This window comes from Oryctolagus cuniculus, chromosome 4, assembly GCF_964237555.1.
Source record: "Oryctolagus cuniculus chromosome 4, mOryCun1.1, whole genome shotgun sequence".
Classification (NCBI taxonomy): Eukaryota; Metazoa; Chordata; class Mammalia; order Lagomorpha; family Leporidae; genus Oryctolagus; species Oryctolagus cuniculus.
The window spans coordinates 131,048,700-131,066,099 of record NC_091435.1 but is presented as its reverse complement, the minus strand read 5'-3'; the positions used below and the strand labels follow the sequence as shown (position 1 = coordinate 131,066,099).

Here is a 17,400-nt window from a genome sequence, read left to right as displayed (position 1 = left end):
AAATTCAGATCACCCTGGAGAAAGTTGCAAGGGGAAAAATAATGACTCTAAGTACATTTTTTAAATGCCAGTGCTTGAGAAATGTATGTCCATGGCATGTCCACACACATTGTCCATGAAAGACATATATAAACTTGTACATTTTAAGAATATGAGCGCATGGAACACAGAATTTAAAATATGAGCTTATTTTGGGAAAAAAGAATTTTGGTACAAAAATCTTTTTCCATTGTCCATGGAAAATATGTATGATGAAAAAGCTATGCAAAAAATGCTGCACCATAATAAACTCATACTTCTGATTTTATTTTTCTGTAAACTGTACTTACTAGAAAATGATACTTCAATTATAAGTAGTATCCTCAGAGAGAGTTTTAAAACTAAGGCCATAATTCAAGAACTAAATGCTATTTTTTTTAATTTTATTTATTTATTTGAGAGGTAGAGTTACAGACAGTGAGAGGGAGGGACAGAGAAGAGCATCTTCCATCCACTGGTCCACTCCCTAAATGGCCGCAACAGCCAGAGCTGCACTGATCCGAAGCCAGGAGCTAGGTGCCTTTTCCCAGTCTCCCACGCGGGTGCAGGGGCCTGAGGACTTGGGCCATCTTCTACTGCTTTCCCAGGCCACAGCAGAGAGCTGAATTGGAAGACTGGTGCCCACATGGGATGCCGGTGCCACAGGCGGAGGATTAACCTATTGTGCCATGGCGCCAACCCCAAACTAAATACTATTTTTAAAAGACCCAAAAATTCCGAAAGAGTTCTTAGAAAAAATAGATATGGTAAAGCAAAATGTCAATAGATTGTAAGATAAAATCAAGGAAATTTTCAAGAAGGTAGAAAATGCGGGTAGATTCTTAAAATGTGAGGAAAAAGGCTAAATCGAAAAATGGCTTAGATTAAGCCTCTGCATCCCATATGCACAATAATTCTAGTCCCAGCTACTCCACTTCCAAGTCAACTTACTGCTAATGGCCTGGGAAAGCATGGAAGATGGCCCAAGTCTTTGGGCTCCTGCACCCACTTATGAGACCTGGAGGAAGCTCCTGGCTCCTGGCTTCAGATCAGCCCAGCTAAAGTCATTGCAGCCATTTGGGGAGTGAACCAGCAGATGGAGGACCTCTCTCTCTCTCTCTCTCTCTCTCTCTCTCTGAAACTCTGCCTCTCAAATAAAAAAATAAATCTTTTTTTTAAAGTATAAATCCAACATTCACTGAATAGAAGCTCCAGAGATCACAGAGAAAATGAAAGAATATAAACAAAGAAACGATAAAAAGAGAATTTCTTGGAGCTGAAAAACACGAGTGTCTAAGTTGAAGAAAAAAAACCATAATGCCAGATATAACAAATGAAAAAGGAACCATACCCAGTCACGAATGATGAAATTTCAGAATACAAATAATAATAATAACAATTTTTGGCTCTCTGCTCCTCTCCACGCAGCACTAATATGTCCCCAAGGCATGATGGTGAAGGTGGGAGTAAATGGATTTGGCCATGTTGGGCGCCAGACCCAGGGCTGCTTTAAACTCAGGCAAACTGAATGTTGTCATCATCAATGATCCTTTCATTGACCTGAACTACATGGTGTACATGTTCCACTATGAATCCACCCAAGGCAGTTCCACAGCACAGTCAAGGCTGAGCACAGGAATTTTGTTATCAATGGAAAAGTCATCACCATCAACCAGGAGTGAGAACCTGCCAGCACCAAATGAGGTGATGCTGGTGCTGAATATGTTCTGGGGTCCACGGTTATCTTTACCACCATGGAGAAGGCTGGGGCTCATTTGAGGGGTGGAGCCAAAAGGGTCATCATCTCTGCCCCTCTGTGATGCCCCCATGTTTGTGATGCGCGTGAACCATGAGAAGTGTGCCAGCTCCCTCAAGATCATGAGCAATGCCTCCTGCCTCCTCACCTGCTTAGACCCCTGGCTAAGGTCATCATTGACAACTTTGGCATCATGGAGGTACTCATGACCACCCTACCACTGCCACCCAGACCAGAAAGCCTTGGCATGATGGCCAAAAGGCTACCTAGAACATCATCCCCACATCTACTGGCTCTGCCAAGGCCGTGAGCAAGGTCACCTTGAATGAATGGGAAACTCAGAGCATGGCCTTCCATGTGCCCACGCCAGTGTGTCAGTGGTGGACCTGATCTGCCGGGCAGAGAAAGCTGCCAAATGTGATAACATCAGGAAGGTAGCGAAGCAGGTGGTGGAGGGCCTCCTGGGCTGCACTGAAAACCAGGTTGCTTTCGAGACTCTAACCGTGACACCCACTCCTCCATCTTTGATGCTGCCCTCAATGACCATTTTGCTAGGTTCATTATCTGGTATGTTGATGAATTTGGCTACAGCAACAGGTGGTGGACCTCACGGTTCACACGGCCTCCAAGGAATAAGACTCTTGGCGCCAGTGAGAGCACCAGAGGAAGAGAGAGATTGTCAGCCACTGGGGAGTCCCAGCCCCTACTCAGCCCCCAACACACTGAGAATCTCCCTGCTTCACAGTGTCCATCTCAGATCCCCCAGACAAGGGAAGGGACTTAGGGAGCCCTACCTTAATATGTTACCATCCATTAAGTCTGCTGCAGCTAGCTAAAAAAAAATTATCTTTTTTTTAATCATATTGGCATCAAAACTTCTCTTTAGGAATACTGTATGTTAGAAGACAATGGAACAGAGACTTCAAAATTCTGAGAGAAAATTATTTTATTAGAAAAATTCAATATTTAATCAAATTATCCATGAAACTTAAGAGTGAAGATATTCTAAATCATGGAAGGACTAAATAAGTTTACTTCTCATGGTAGTTATTTAAGGATGTGCTCCAGAGAAAGAAGAGAGTAAACCAATGTAGAAAAATGTGGAGTTTAGGGGCCAGTGCTGTGGCTCACTTGGTTAATCCTCTGCCTGTGGTGCCGGCATCCCATATGGGTGCCAGGTTCTAGTCCTGGTTGCTCCTCTTCCAGTCCAGCTCTCTGCTATGGACTGGGAAGGCAGTGGGGGATGGCCCAAGTGCTTGGGCACCTGCGCCTGCATGGGAGACCAGGAGGAAGCACCTGGCTCCTGGCTTCGGATCGGCATAGCTCCAGCCATAGTGGCCATTTTGGGGGGGTGAACCAACAGAGGGAAGACATTTCTCTCTGTCTCTCTCTCTCTCTGTGTCAATAAAAAAAAAGACACTCTTCTCTTTAAAAAAAAAAAAGAAAAGAAAAATGTGGAGTTCAACAAATTTTTTGAATGAATCAGGAGAAAAAGAGAACAATGTTTTAGTATGACAGCTTTATAACAAATAGAGAGAATATGTGACCAGTTTGGATTTGGTAGAACAAAGGCTCCAAAATGTGGGTACCTGGAAACAGAATGTATACAAACAGAAAGAATTCATAGACTTGATGCTTTTAAAGATTTATTTATTTATTTATTTATATGAAAGGCGTAGTGACAGAAAGAGGGAAAGACAGATATAGAGAAATTGCCCATCCTCTGGTTTGCTCTCCAAATGGTCACAACAGCTAGGACAGGGCCAGGAACCAGGAACTCCCACATGGGTGGCAGGAGCCCAAGTACTTGAGCCATCTTCCATTACTTCCCCAGAAGCATTAGCAGGAAGCTGGACTGGAATCAGAGTAGCTGGGACTTGAACTGGCATTCCAAAATAAGATGCCAGTGTCACAAGTGGCAGCTAACTGACTGCACAACTTTGGCCCCAGATTTGATGATCTGATAGCTCTTTAAGAAGTTGGAATGTTAAGTTGTAAAAAAATAAAAAATGGATGGAGAAGAGGAAACAAATAAAAGTCTAAGAAAAACACAAGGTTATGAAAAGATATATGATTGTAGTATCTTATGAGACTGAGCAGTGATAACAGTCATAAGGTTTTATGTACTGCTGATGAAGTCTCAGCTGTTAAAGCAAACCTACAGGCCAGGCAAAAGTAATGGTCATGGAAGGTAAGGTTCATGCTCTCTTTCTTGACTCCATAAGCTAAAATTAAGCATTTGATTGGGATAAAGAGATGGAGAAAAGGGTAAAGACACTCACACTTTCACCTCACAAAGAAAAGAATGAAGAGATGTTGCTGGGGCTAGGGCCGGAGCTGTGGCATAGAGGGAAAAGCCACCACCTTCAGTGCTGGCATCCCATATGGGCTCTGGTTCGAGTCCCTTGCTGATCCACTCCCAATTCAGTTCTCTGCATCCATGGGGGAGACCAGGAGGAAGCACCTGGCCTGGGAAAGCAGTAAAAGACGGCCCAAGTCCTTGGGCTCCTGCACCCGCGTGGGACACTCGGAAGAAGTTCCTGGCTCCTAGCTTCGGATTGGCCCGGCTCCAATGGTTGTGGCCATCTGGGGAGTAAACCAATGGATAGAAGACCTCTCTCTCTCTCTCTCTCTCTCTCTCTCTCTCTTTCTCTGCCTCTCTGTAATCTTGCCTTTCAAATAAATAAATAAATCTTTTAAAAAAAGAGAGAGAGATTTTGTCAATAGTTGACAATACTGGATAAAAGAATATAAGTTTGCTTTGTATATTACAAAGTTAACTAGTAGAAAAGATCTAAAAATAGTGACATAATTTCATTGGGAAGTGGACAAAATTGAGTGAAATCTATCAGTGGATAATGTGCAAAATTGTTTAAGAAATATGAAAATAGCAATAACATACTGAAGGATTTATAACAGGTAAAAGTAAACTGTATGACAACAAAGTAAACAAATTTCAAAAGTCATCAGATTTTGTCAATTATATGCCAAGGGTTAAAAAAAGAAAAGTAAATAAATAGTAATAACAAATATACTATATATGTTACTATTTATTTACACATATAGCAATTATGAAGTATATATAATAAACAACAATAAAATAAATTACAAACAATATGGTATAAATTATTATTTTGGAGATATGGAAATGACTGCCCGAAGAATAGCAATTACGAGTGGTTTCCCATTTCCTGACAGGGAGAATCCAGGGGAAGGGACCAGAAACTGTTGCTTCTGGAATGGTCCTTTTTTTCTTTTTTTTTTTTTGACAGGCAGAGTGGACAGTGAGAGAGAGAGACAGAGAGAAAGGCCTTCCTTTTTGCCGTTGGTTCACCCTCCAATGGCCACTGTGGCCGGCGCGCTGTGGCCGGCGCACCACGCTGATCTGATGGCAGGAGCCAGGTACTTATCCTGGTCTCCCATGGGGTGCAGGGCCCAAGCACTTGGGCCATCCTCCACTGCACTCCCTGGCCACAGCAGAGAGCTGGCCTGGAAGAGGGGCAACCAGGACAGAATCCGGCGCCCCGACCGGGACTAGAACCCGGTGTGCCAGCGCCGCAAGGCGGAGGATTAGCCTAGTGAGCCGCGGCGCCGGCCAGGAATGGTCCATTCTTATGTATGTGCATGAGGGCCCTTCAGAGAGCTCATGGGAAGGGCAGGTATTTGGCTGGTTAAGAAGCAGTTAGAATGACTGGGACCCACATGAAGTACTTGGGTTCACAATCTGGCACTAGCTCCTGGTTCCAGCCTCGGGCTAATGCAGAGTCTGGGAGACAGCAGTGTTGGCTCAGGTAGTTGGGTTCCTGACATCCACATGGAAAACCTAGATTGAGTTGTTCCCTCCAAGCTTGGGCTTCCTGGCCATTGCAGGCATCTGGGGAGTGAACCAGTGGATCAGAGCTCGAATATATACATTTAAATTTAAATAATAAGTTCAGGATAAAATGGAATTAAAGGGTAAGTTTATTTTGGTGCAAAAAAAAGCTTTAAATCCATGCACACTTCTTCCATAATAGGCATTTCCCATGAACTGTTCAAAGATACCTTGCAGGTCAGTCCGCAGCTTGGACAAGCAGATGCTTGGATGGGAGTTGATAGGCAAGGGAGTTGCTGGGGAAAGCTTGGAGGGGATGAAGGCAGGAGGGGGCATGAGTGAGCAGGGGGAGAGTCCGACTCTCCCCAGGTCTGCCCCCTCTAGAGAGGGGGAAGCTAGGTGGAGCCTCAGAACCCAGAGCAGCCCTAAGACTTCCCAGGTCCACAGGGAGTGTCTGAGCAAAAGCTGCCCATCAGCGGAATCCAGTGTCAGCAGCGTGGGCCAGCACTCACACCCTAGTACTTCCGTAGTGCTCAGCCATGGGCTGGGAGCCGTCCTGCGTGACATGGCCCAGTGTGAGCACTGCGGTGGAGCCCAGGATTTGGCAGCCGGGGTTGTCATTCTGCTGGGCAGCCCATCTCAGATTCTCCCAGAGGGACATCTGCAGAGTGCGTCTCCGTGGCTGTCACAGCAGCCTTTTGATTTGATCTTATGTGTTCAAGAAGAAGAAGAAAAAAAAAAACACCAAATTCCTTTGATCAACAGGTGAAATGAGTAAATATTCAGGGCATACTTAGCACAGTCTTTCTGGGCATGGGTCACCCACCTGGGTAGTGCTATCCCCCTTCCAAGCCTCTGTTGTTCACAGGGCTGGAGTTCTGTAGCTTGAGCTCCTTTTTTAAAGATTCGTTTTATTTATTTGAAAGACAGAGTTACAGAGAGAGAGAGACAGAGAGAAAGGTCTTCCATCTGCTAGTTCACTCCCCAGATGGCCGCAACGGCTGGAGCTGTGCTGATCCGAAGCCAGGAGCCAGGAGCTTCTTCCCAGTCTCCCACACGGGTGCAGGGACCCAAGGACACTTGGGCCATCTTCTACTGTTTCCCAGGCCATGGCAGAGAGCTGGATCAGAAGAGGAGCAGCTGGGACTAGAACCGGCGCCCATATGGGATGCCAGCGCTTCAGGCCAGGGCTTTAACCCACTATGCCACAGCGCTGACCCCATGTAGCTTGAACTCTTAATTGAGGGGTCCCAGTGGACAACCGGAGAGGCAGCTATTTTCCTCCAGAAGTGTCCTTAGAGTTAATGAATGGGGTGCTAGGGCCACAACGAGGGGGACTTGCTGAAGAGCTGTGTACTCCAAAGAGCTACCACCCCTGGGAATTAAACACCACCACTTATAGCACACTGAGCTCATTCAAGAAAACAAATAAAATTTCCAAACATGTAACACTAAAAAGGGGGTGGGGGTAGAATTCTCTAATTCTATAAATTGCAAACTCTGAATTCCCTACTTAACAGGGAGACCAACTAATAATTTTAAAAAATATGCTCATAGTATAAAGCCATTGAAAACACTACTAAACCCTTTTTTTTTTTTTTTTGCAATTCAAAAACCAAGAGGTAAATGCAGGTTTTCAGATCCTGAGATTTACAGTGATTCGGTTTCTACTAAGAAAGAGAACACAAGGGGCCAGCACTGTGGCGCGGTGGGTTAAGCTGCCGTCTGCAGTGCTGCGATCCCATGTGAGCACCACAGTGTGAGTCGGAGCGCCTTCACTTCCGACCTCACTTCCCGCCAATGTGCCTGGGAGGGCTGTGGAGGATGGCCCAGACTTGGAACCCTGCTACCCACATGGGAGACTGGGTGGAATTCCTGGCTCCCAGCTCCTGGCTTTGGCCTGGCCCAGCCCTGGCCAGCGTGCCATTTGGGGAGTGAACCAGTGGATGGAACATTTCACTCTCTCTCCTCTCTCTCTCTCTCTCTCTTTCTCTCTCTCTCCCCACCCTATCACTCTGCTTTTCAAATAAATATTTTCTAAAGATAAAAAAAAATGTAACATTATGCAAATAAATTCTGAGCAAACCCTGCCACTCCCCTTTGCATAAAGGAAAATATGTATGTGTGTTGGGCTCAGGACAGCGTGAAAAGAGATGGCAGTTTCAACCAGGGGTGGGAAAAGTGCCTTACTTTTGTAAATTCTCTAAAAATGTAATATTACTTTGTGAACACATTGCTAGGATTCCTTTCGGGGCTTTGGGAGAGGTCTTGATGCTTACACTGTGTAACTCCACATCTCTGCCCTGGAAGAAGAGAAGCAGAGGACAGGGACTGTAGATTTCTCTAAGAAGTTTACGATGTGGGGCCAGTGCTGTGACACAGCGGGCTGAGCCATTGACTGCAATGCCGTCATCCTGTATGAGCTCCAGTTCCAGTTCCAGCTGCTCTGCTTCCCGCCTCTGCCTCCAGTGCCAGCATCCCATATGGGTGTGTCCCAGCTGCTCCCGCTCTCTGCTGTGTCCTGGGAAAACAGTAGCAGATGGCCCAAGTCCTAGGGCTCCTGCGCTCACATGGGAGACTCCTGGCTTCGGCCTGGCCAGCCTTGGCTGTTGTAGCCATTTAGGGAGTGAACCAGCAGATGGAAGATCCCTCTCTCTGTCATTCTGCCTTTCAAATAAATAAATAAATCTTAAAAAAACAACAACTTCAGTTTCTGCAGATTAGCAATCTGGGAGGCCATAGCTGAGCGGCTCGGGTTCAGCATCTCTCATGAGATTGCAGTCAAACTGTTGGTGGGAGCTGCAGGTATCCAAAGGCTTAGAGGGGCTGGAGGGTCTGCTCCCAACATGGCTGTTTCTTAAGGGGGAGTAGGTAGATTACACAAGGCATAAATACGCAGAAGCAGGGATCACTGGGAGCCCTTAAAACTCATCATATCAGACAGAGCCCCTCAGGATCCTGAGAAACTAAAATTTTCCATAAACAACAAATATTGAGATTGTTAGTTAAAGTACTTTAAGCCCTTCAAGAAAATAAGTATTTGAATACTATTTTATATTTTGACTGATCAGAAATGGCTCTTCTGAAAACTTCATAATTTTACAGGTGATGAGTGTAATGTGACTGTTTAAAATGTTAATTGGGGGGCCGGCACTGTGGCACAGTGGGATAAAGCCCTGGCCTGAAGCGCTGGCATCCCATATGGGTGCCAAGACCTGGCTGCTTCTCTTCCGATCCAGTTCTCTGCTGTGGCCTGGGAAAGCAGTGGAAGATGGCCCAAGTCCTCGGGCCCCTGCACCTGTGTGGGAGACCCAGAAGAAGCTCCTGGCTCCTGGCTTCGGATCGGCTCAGCTCCGGCTGTTGCAGTCATCTGGGGGGTGAACCAGCAGATGGAAGACCTCTCTCTCTGTCTCTACCTCTCTCTGTAACCCTATCTTTCAAATTAAAAAAATGAATCTTAAAAAAAATAAAATAAAATGTTAATCGGATTTCATTTTTTGGAAAGTTCTAGAAACTTTTCCCTTCCCTCCAAGGAGAATTGGGTAGGTAAAACAGATTTTTTTAAAACAAACCTTTATATTTTGGATGGTAGCTAATATTGTTACAGACAAACAGAAACAAATAAAGGTTATATACAGACCAATTAGTTGTCTAATTGATAAGAAATAAACCATCTACCCTGACAGGTCAAATGTCTTTTTAATACTGCCTATGGATTCCTCTCTATGGAAAAGGAAACTGATGGAATGAGTACAGAAACTCTATCATGTTAAAAACAACAGTCAGAATGGAAAGTGTGTCTGAGCTGAGGTTTTCTTGTCTTATGAGTAAATTTATTTAGATAAAAAGCTTTATAAGGGGCAGAGGCTGTGTATGTGTTAGTGCCAGCATACTACATGGGCACCAGTTCGAGTCCCAGCCGCTCCAGTTCTGATCCAGCTCTCTGCTATGGCCTGGAAAAACAGTGGAAGATGACTCAAGACCTTGGGCCCCTGCACCCACATGGGAGATCCAGAGGAAGCTCCTGGCTCCTGGCTTTGGATTGGCACCGCTTTGGGCATTGCAGCCACTTGGGGAGTGAACCAGCAGATGGACAACCCCCACCTCCTGCCTCTGCCTCTCTGTAACTCTGCCTTTCCAAAAATATAAATAAATCTTTAAAAAATAATAAGCATTTCTAAAAAAATTTTAAGTACATATATAAAAATAAAATTAATATTAAAAATAAAACAATTTTTTTTAACTTTTATTTAATGAATATAAATTTCCAAAATACAGCTTATGGATTACAATGGCTTCCCCCCATTCCTTCCCTCCCACCCGCAACCCTCCCCTTTCCCTCTCCCTCCCCCCACTTCCATTCACATCAAGATTCATTTTCAATTCTCTTTATATACAGAAGATCAGTTTAGCATATATTAAGTAAAGATTTCAACAGTTTGCACCCACATAGAAACACAAAGTGAAAAATACTGTTTGAGTACTAGTTATAGCATTAAATCTCAATGTACAGCACATTAAGGACAGAGATCCTACATGAGGAGTAAGTGCACAGTGACTCCTTTTAAAAGCCTTTTAAATAACATCTGAATTAAATGGGCTTTTATTGATGTAATGAATGGCCTCTATTAGAAAGAACAAAATTGTGTGAAATGGAAAATGTCTTGAAATCAGAGACATAGATTCTAGAAATACGGGGCAGTGTATCAGTTCTTAGGAGCTGCTCCTTCTAAGACTAAGAATGGGCAGTTGGTCAAGATCTGAAATCACCTGCAGACTCTGAGAGCAGGAACGTCCCTGGGTTCATCACTGAACCCCCGTGCCCGGTGCGTGCCCGGCACAGAGAGCCCCCGGACTATGTGCTGAATAAGTGAGAAGGAGGAGGAGCGCCACAAAGGCTTTGACTACAAAGCCAGTGCTCAGCCCAGAGCCTATGCCCCTCTTCACACGGGCTCCTCCCCACCCCTTCGATGTTCCCAACTTCCCTGAACTTCACAGAGAGTCCCCGGGAATTACACCAGCCTTGGCACGATCAGTAAATCACCAGGTTCCCTAACGGGTCACCACCTGTCATCCTACCCAAGTCAGTTAATTCCTAGTTCATGATATGGAAGGAAAAATAATGGATGAGCTCTGTTTCTCGTTTGGGGCGTCTACCTGGAACACCACGTCATGCAGTTCTCTGCGTTTACTCGCTCCCCCAGAGCGAGAACTAAGCACGGAGCCTGCAGCTGCGTGCATTCTGTCCGGCTGGAAAGCTACTTAATCGTCCTTTATCTTCTTTTTGTAACAGATCCTCTCCCAGGAATCTGCACTCTTGCTGTTAAACTTCCCTGCAAGTTCAAAGGGGCTCTCATCTCCCCAAGACCTGCCAGTTACCGCACTGCTGCTGTAACCGATTGCCTTTGATAAGGGAGCCCCTCCCAGGGGCAGATTTTTCTCACAGTAAAATAAGGTTTTATCAAGCCGGCAAAGCCCTGGACTTTGGCACTGCTTCCAAAGGGTGTTAAAACATTCCCGAAGGATGAGCCCTCTTGAACTGAGAAGTCACCGAGAGCGAAGGAATGCGAGCAGGTCTGACGGGACCCGGGGCTTTTGCCTGGTTAATTGCACTTAGCTTTATATGGACACAACGCTCCTTCTGGGAGGTTTAGTGAAGATGAGACAGCCTCTCCGGACCCAGGGTCATGCCTATCCAAACTCAGGTGTATTCGTCATCGAATTAATAACCTCATTATTCAACTGGTTTCAAAATGTTTATCCCAGCACGTACTGTACCTCTTCGAAATGTTCTTCTTTTCGGCCTGAGATTGAATCAGATCCAATTACAGTTTCTGATAAACTATTCAAAGTTTAAAGCACTTTTTTTTTTTTTTTTTAAGTCAGAGGTCTGTATTTGCAAGTACCGGGTGGTCCAGGATAAATCAGAGCCACTAAAAATAAGGACTATGGCTGTTCTTTTTGTTATGGTTGTTAGAAAAATACTTTTCCCAAATTATAGAAAGAATGAAAACAGAGCAAGAAAAATATAACAAATGATTCTAAACTGTTCTTTTGGCATGCTTCCTCTTTTTAAAAAAGCAGAAAATGTTGACTTCTTTTACTTTTTTCGACCACAAGCATCTCGCCCTGAGTTTGCTGTGCAGTCTGCTTCATTCGGCTTCTCCAGGGAGACTGCCATGGGAAGATTCCCAGGAACCAAAGTAGGCTGAGAATTTTTAAAAAGATGGGAAGGAAATCTAGATCACCGTACTTTTTACATTTAAATTATTTTTCATCATCAAAGTATTTTCAGATGTGTTTTAGACTATTGCTCTTTGAAGCAATACTCTGTACCACATTGCAGACATTTGAGGAGAAATCGTGCATTTGTCTTAAAGTTTATCTCTTCCACCAGGTATCAACACTTCCTCATCCTTTTTTTCTAAATAAAGAAATCCAGTCACATCGAGAAACATGAACTTCCAGAATTCTGAGTTCTGTGGGACACCAGGTAGTTGGAACATGTTCCCCCAAGGTACAAAAGGGTCCCACCTGTCCCAACATAGGGTAAGAAGACTTTCTATGGAGCAGCCGATGCAGGTAGTCCCCCATCAAAGTTCCCTTTACCCTCAAAATTCAAATACAGCCTTCTGCTTCCTCGGCCCTCATGTTTAATGGAGAAAAATGGGGTGATGGGTTGGAAGGCTTTGGAAACTGAGCGACAATGAAAGGGGAAGTGTCATACATTTGTATTTCTTTTACACTTGATATCCTGTCATATTAGAGAGTAAAAGAAAATATGCAAGAGTACAAAAGATGGTGTTTTTAATAAAACCTTGGCTGCTTTTCGGTAAGAATCCATGCGAGTAATTTTATCTCTTTGGGGGTCATTTTCAAAACAAAGGGGAAGAAACAAATTTGAAAGGATCCCATAAGGTACTTGGAAAATGTACTCTTTTTTTTCTTTAACTCAGCTAGGGATAAAAACTGGGTGAAAAGGCAAGATTTCACGCAGGCCTCGTTCTTCATATTACTCTTAGGCAGGAGGCAAAGAGAGAAGGAGAGGAGGGAGACAAGGAGGAAAGGATGAAGGGGAAAAAAGAAAACAAACAGACCACCCCTTTCAGGGCACAGCAGGTGAGGCCAGCACTTGCTACGCCCACATGCCATTATCAGAGTGCCCAGAGCTGAGTCCCACCTCTGCTTCCTCTCCAGCTTCCTGCTAGTGCACACCCTGAGAGGCATCGGCTGATGGCGCAAATATTTACATCCCTGCCACCCATGAGGGAGACCCAGATGGCTTGCCTAGCTCCTGCTGTCTTCCTGGCTCAGCCCCTTGAATGGAAGTCTCTCTCTCTCTCTCTCTCTCTCTCTCTCTCTCTCTCTTCGATCCTCCTTACCTTTCAAATAAAATAAAATATATATTAAAAACAAAACAAAACAAAAACCTCTCTGTGGGCCAGTGTTCTTTCTCAGCCAGTTAAGCCACCATTGCGATGCTGGCATCCCATACCAGAGCCCAGGTTCAAGTCCCAGCCGCTCTGCTTCCAACCCAGCTCCCTGCTAATGAACCTGGGAAGGCAGCAGATAACGGCCCACATACTTGGGCCCCTGCCACCGACATGGGAGATCCGAATGGAGTTCCAGGCTCCTGGCTTCAGCCTACCAGCTCTGGCTGTTGCGGCCTTTTGGGAAATGCACCAGCATAGGGAAGATCCTTTTCTCGCTCTCTTTTTCCCTTCCTCTCTGTCTCTCCCTTTCTCTCTCTCGCTCTCTCATTCTGTCTCTCCCTCTCTCTGTGTCACTCTGCCTTTCAAACGAATACATAAGTCTTGAAAAAAAAAAAAGTAACCCTCTCAAACTGTAAACCCTAGCATTTTACAGTTAACTTTTTAAAGGATAAGAACACATTTTATTATTTTTTCAACTGAAATCTGATTAGCTGTGTAAATTTGGGTTATGAGTTTGTTTCACGATGAGGACAATTGCATCTGTATTTTTCTGACATGATATGAAAACTTAAGTCAGGCTCGAGCTCCTGCTGTCAGCTGGGCTGCCATTCGAGCTCCCAAGGACGGAAATCCTCGGGAAATCATTGTGTTTTATAGACCTGCCCACAGCAGCTCAGCTGTGCTTCATTCCAAGATGCATTTTTGCCTCGTGTGTCATAATAAGCAGCAAACCTCCTTGCTGCTTGGAGGGGCACTTTTGGAAGATCAGGCAGAGAGTGTACTGGGCCACATTCTCTCTGAGGGCGCCTGCAAGGCGAGCTGCCACAGCAAACGGGGCACAGCCAACCCGAACTGGGTTGCCTTTCTCCTCGGGGCGGGATGCAGGCCAGGCTTTCTGCGAGGCTCACTGAAGTTTGCAAAACTTTCTCTACCCCTGGCTGATGGCGGGGAGCCAAGGCTGGCTCATAGCTTGGATTGGAAATCGTGTGAAAATTATGGAGGCCATTTTTTTGAAATCCCTCTTTTACTCCCAATCACACATGGAGCAGGGGTTGCATCCGAGTCAGGAGTTGGCTTACAAGCACACTGGAATGAAAACTCGGTACGGGGTGAGAATCCAGGTGACCCGACGTCCACATGAACTCTTTATGAACCACATCGCTGCACGCCCTTCTTCAAAGCCTGCAGGCTCCTGAGGAGCTCCCATAAATCCGAGCTGCTCTGAAAGGATTTGCTCCAAGGCTTCCACCAGTAGCTTGCATCCACATGCAATAGCTTCAGCTGTCCCTTAAATCTGCAAAGCGTTATCTGCCCGACCGTGTGCTAACTGCTGTGCCGAGCTAGATTCAATCCAGATGTGCGGTTCTGCCACTTCGTGACTTCCGTTCCTGTTATAACTATGGATACTTTGAAATCAGGCAAGCGGGAGACCAATACCCAACTGAAGGGGAGGCGCCTACTATTTAGGGAAAGCTTTCTAGTGGCCTCTGGAAAATGAGGGCTGATGCCCTCCTTGCACCTTGAATGGCTGCACTTTTCAAACTCTCCAGAAAGTGCACCAGACCGCACTCACAAGAAGACCCACCAGGGGTGTGCCCAAGGCCATGCGTGCAGTTCTCAGAGAACCAGCTCAGTCTCCAAACCTTTTGTTCTTCATGAAGCAGGTTGGAGTGGTTATCACAGGAATACGCTTTAATCTATCTTTAAAATAATTTGCAAATACTGTCTCTTCACTGCGAGTGAAGTGTGAGTGCAATTTATTTGTGACAGCTGCTCAGACACATTGGTATTTCAACCCTCATCCACCCACACTGCCATCATCGCTCCTGTCCACCCGTCCATCAGCACACTGACCAATCACATAGTGGAAATTGGCTCTTGAGTCGATTTCCTCCTCAGGGTTGGGGCCCATGTCTTGAACACTACTTTATATAAAGTGCCAAGACTCAGCTGTTGCAAGAATGAAAACCAAGGGAGAGGTGCACTCAAGGCTAGACTATTGCTAGAAGGATCCCCCAAGAAACTTCTAATAGCGTTGCCTCTAAGCAGAGAAATGAGGGGGACTGAGGAAAGAAACTTGCTCTTCCCTGTTGATTTTTTTGCTTCTCTTTTATGAATTGAACTTCTTTGTACCCAGTAGTTTGTATTAAGTGAGGAGAACCTCCTTCCATGGCCACCAGACTTGATGCCCAACTATGTTTAGCTGGACCCACCTAACAGCAAAGGCTCTTCCCGACCCTAGGTTTCAAATCCTTCCGTGACTCACGTCGAGTTGTGTGGCAGGTCAAGAGAGGACTGGCACCGTGACTCAGTGTGTGCAGACATTCTTGGCTGAGGAGGAGACAAAGAACTGTCACAAAGGCTAGACTTTACTGGTCCAGTTTCGATTCACTCAGCTCACTGTCCTTCTCTATCAGACATTGTATCATGGCTGCAAAGGGCAACCCCGGGTACTTCTTCAAGATAAAACTCCATGGAAGATCAAGGAAAATGGTAAATCTTCAGGAAAAAAAAATCCACTTCTTGCCCAAGAGAGGCAGTTTAATGTGGAGAATCTAAGAATATTGGCTTTGGAGCCAGTAAGAATTTTCCTTGTCTCTCTCTCTCTCTCTCTCTCTCTCTCTTTTTAATTTATCTTATTGATTTGAAAGACAGAGTTACAGAGAGAGAAAGAAAGTCTTCCATCTGCTGGTTCACTCCTCAAATGGCCACAACAACTGGAGCTGAGCTCAGCTGATCCAAAGCCAGAAGCCAGGAGCTTCTTCCGGGTCTCCCACATGCTGCTTTCCCAGACCCTTAGCAGGGAGCTGGAAGGGAAGTGGAGCAGTTGAGACTTGAACTAGCACCCATATGGGATGCCGGCGCTGCAGGCCAGGGCTTTAACCCACAGTGCCAACCACCCCGCTCCCCATTCCCCCGCCACTCAGAATTTTCTAACTGCCTTGAGCTTCAGTATCCTCAGTTGTACTGGAACAGCAGCACGTACCTGACAAAACCTCCATTAAATTAGCTAATGTATTTAAAATCCCTGGAACAGGCGTGAGCTTTCAGCCTAGTGGTTAAGACACAGCTTGGGGAGTACATATCTCACATTAGAGTGCCTGGGTTCAAATCCAAGCACTGCTTCCAATTCTAGCTTCCTGCTAACGCGTACTCTGGGAGGCAGCAGGTGATGGGTCAAGCAATTGGGTCCCTGCCACCCATGGAGTACCCAATGTAATCTGAACTCCTGGCTTTGGCTTACTCCAGCCCTGGTTGTTTCAGGCGTTTGGGGAATGAACCAGTAGATGAGATCTCTCTGGGTCTCTCTCTCTCTCTGCCTTTCAAATAAACAAAAGATTTTTTTAAAATATAAGTATATAATATTTATATATGTATTAAAATCACCATAGGACTCAAAAATTAAATTTTTCATCATAAAATAGTCTCACAGTCCCTTTCACTCTGTCAACTGCCCGAGAATCAACACCAGTCTCTGCTTTAAGACAAGCCTTGGGCTTACCTCTGATGTCAGCCACACTGTGAGCTTCAGCATGCTTCGCTCCCTCCTGTAATACAGACCGAATGTGATGTTTTTGACATGATGCTCCTTTTGCCTGCATTGCAAAGATTAATAATAAGTTTGCTACTTCTAACATTCACCATGTCTGTCTGTCTGCCTGCCGTCATCTCCATCAGCAACCTTTGCTAGCATCATTTTTTGGCCAACCAGGTGAGGTTCACACAGGGAATGGCTGAGCCAGCACGGCTTGGAAATTTGTCCGCCCATCATCTGGAGGGTGTTAGAAAGATGTAGGAGCTACAGCCAGACTTTATAGCAAGCAGCCTTGCCAAAAGAAGTTTTAAAGTTGTAGGTTTTTATTTTTTTTTTCTTATAGTTGGGGGATGAAGGGGCAGAGAGCAGACTTTTTGGAACCACAGCCCCAGATTCCTAAATGTTTGGCAAATTTGCCAAGAAGTGTAAGCTGCCGTCTAGCTCATCTGGCTGCTGCAGTTGCCCAAGCCAGCCATGTGATGACTTGCTGGGCCTGCCAGGGACGTGCCTTCCCCAGCTGGGAAGTGTGTGACTCTCCCCACACTCCCTGCCCCTAGCAAGCCAAGAATCAGAAACAAGGGCCGGGAGTGTTAGCAGGCCCTGTGTGAGTGACAGCTTAGAGAGCCTGTATTGTGCTGGGTGCACCAGGAGCATATTGCTATTCTGCAGGCATGAATCAGAGCCTGGACAGAAGGCAGCACGCTCGTGCCCCACTGGTGTCTTGCTTCAGCTAGTGGGGAATGGCAGCTCTGGTCACACAGACCTTCTGTGGGTCATGGTCCAAGCATTGTCCCTAGAGAGCTCATCAGAAAGGGGAAATAATTGTTTTCCGGGTCCATAACAC

At 45.5% G+C, this 17,400-nt stretch overlaps 1 pseudogene; it reads left to right on the top strand.

Annotated features, from left to right (window-relative positions):
- Window positions 1–1,454: 1,454 nt before the first annotated feature.
- On the top strand, window positions 1,455–2,410 carry LOC100339916 (glyceraldehyde-3-phosphate dehydrogenase-like; annotated as a pseudogene).
- The last annotated feature ends 14,990 nt before the right edge of the window (window positions 2,411–17,400 follow it).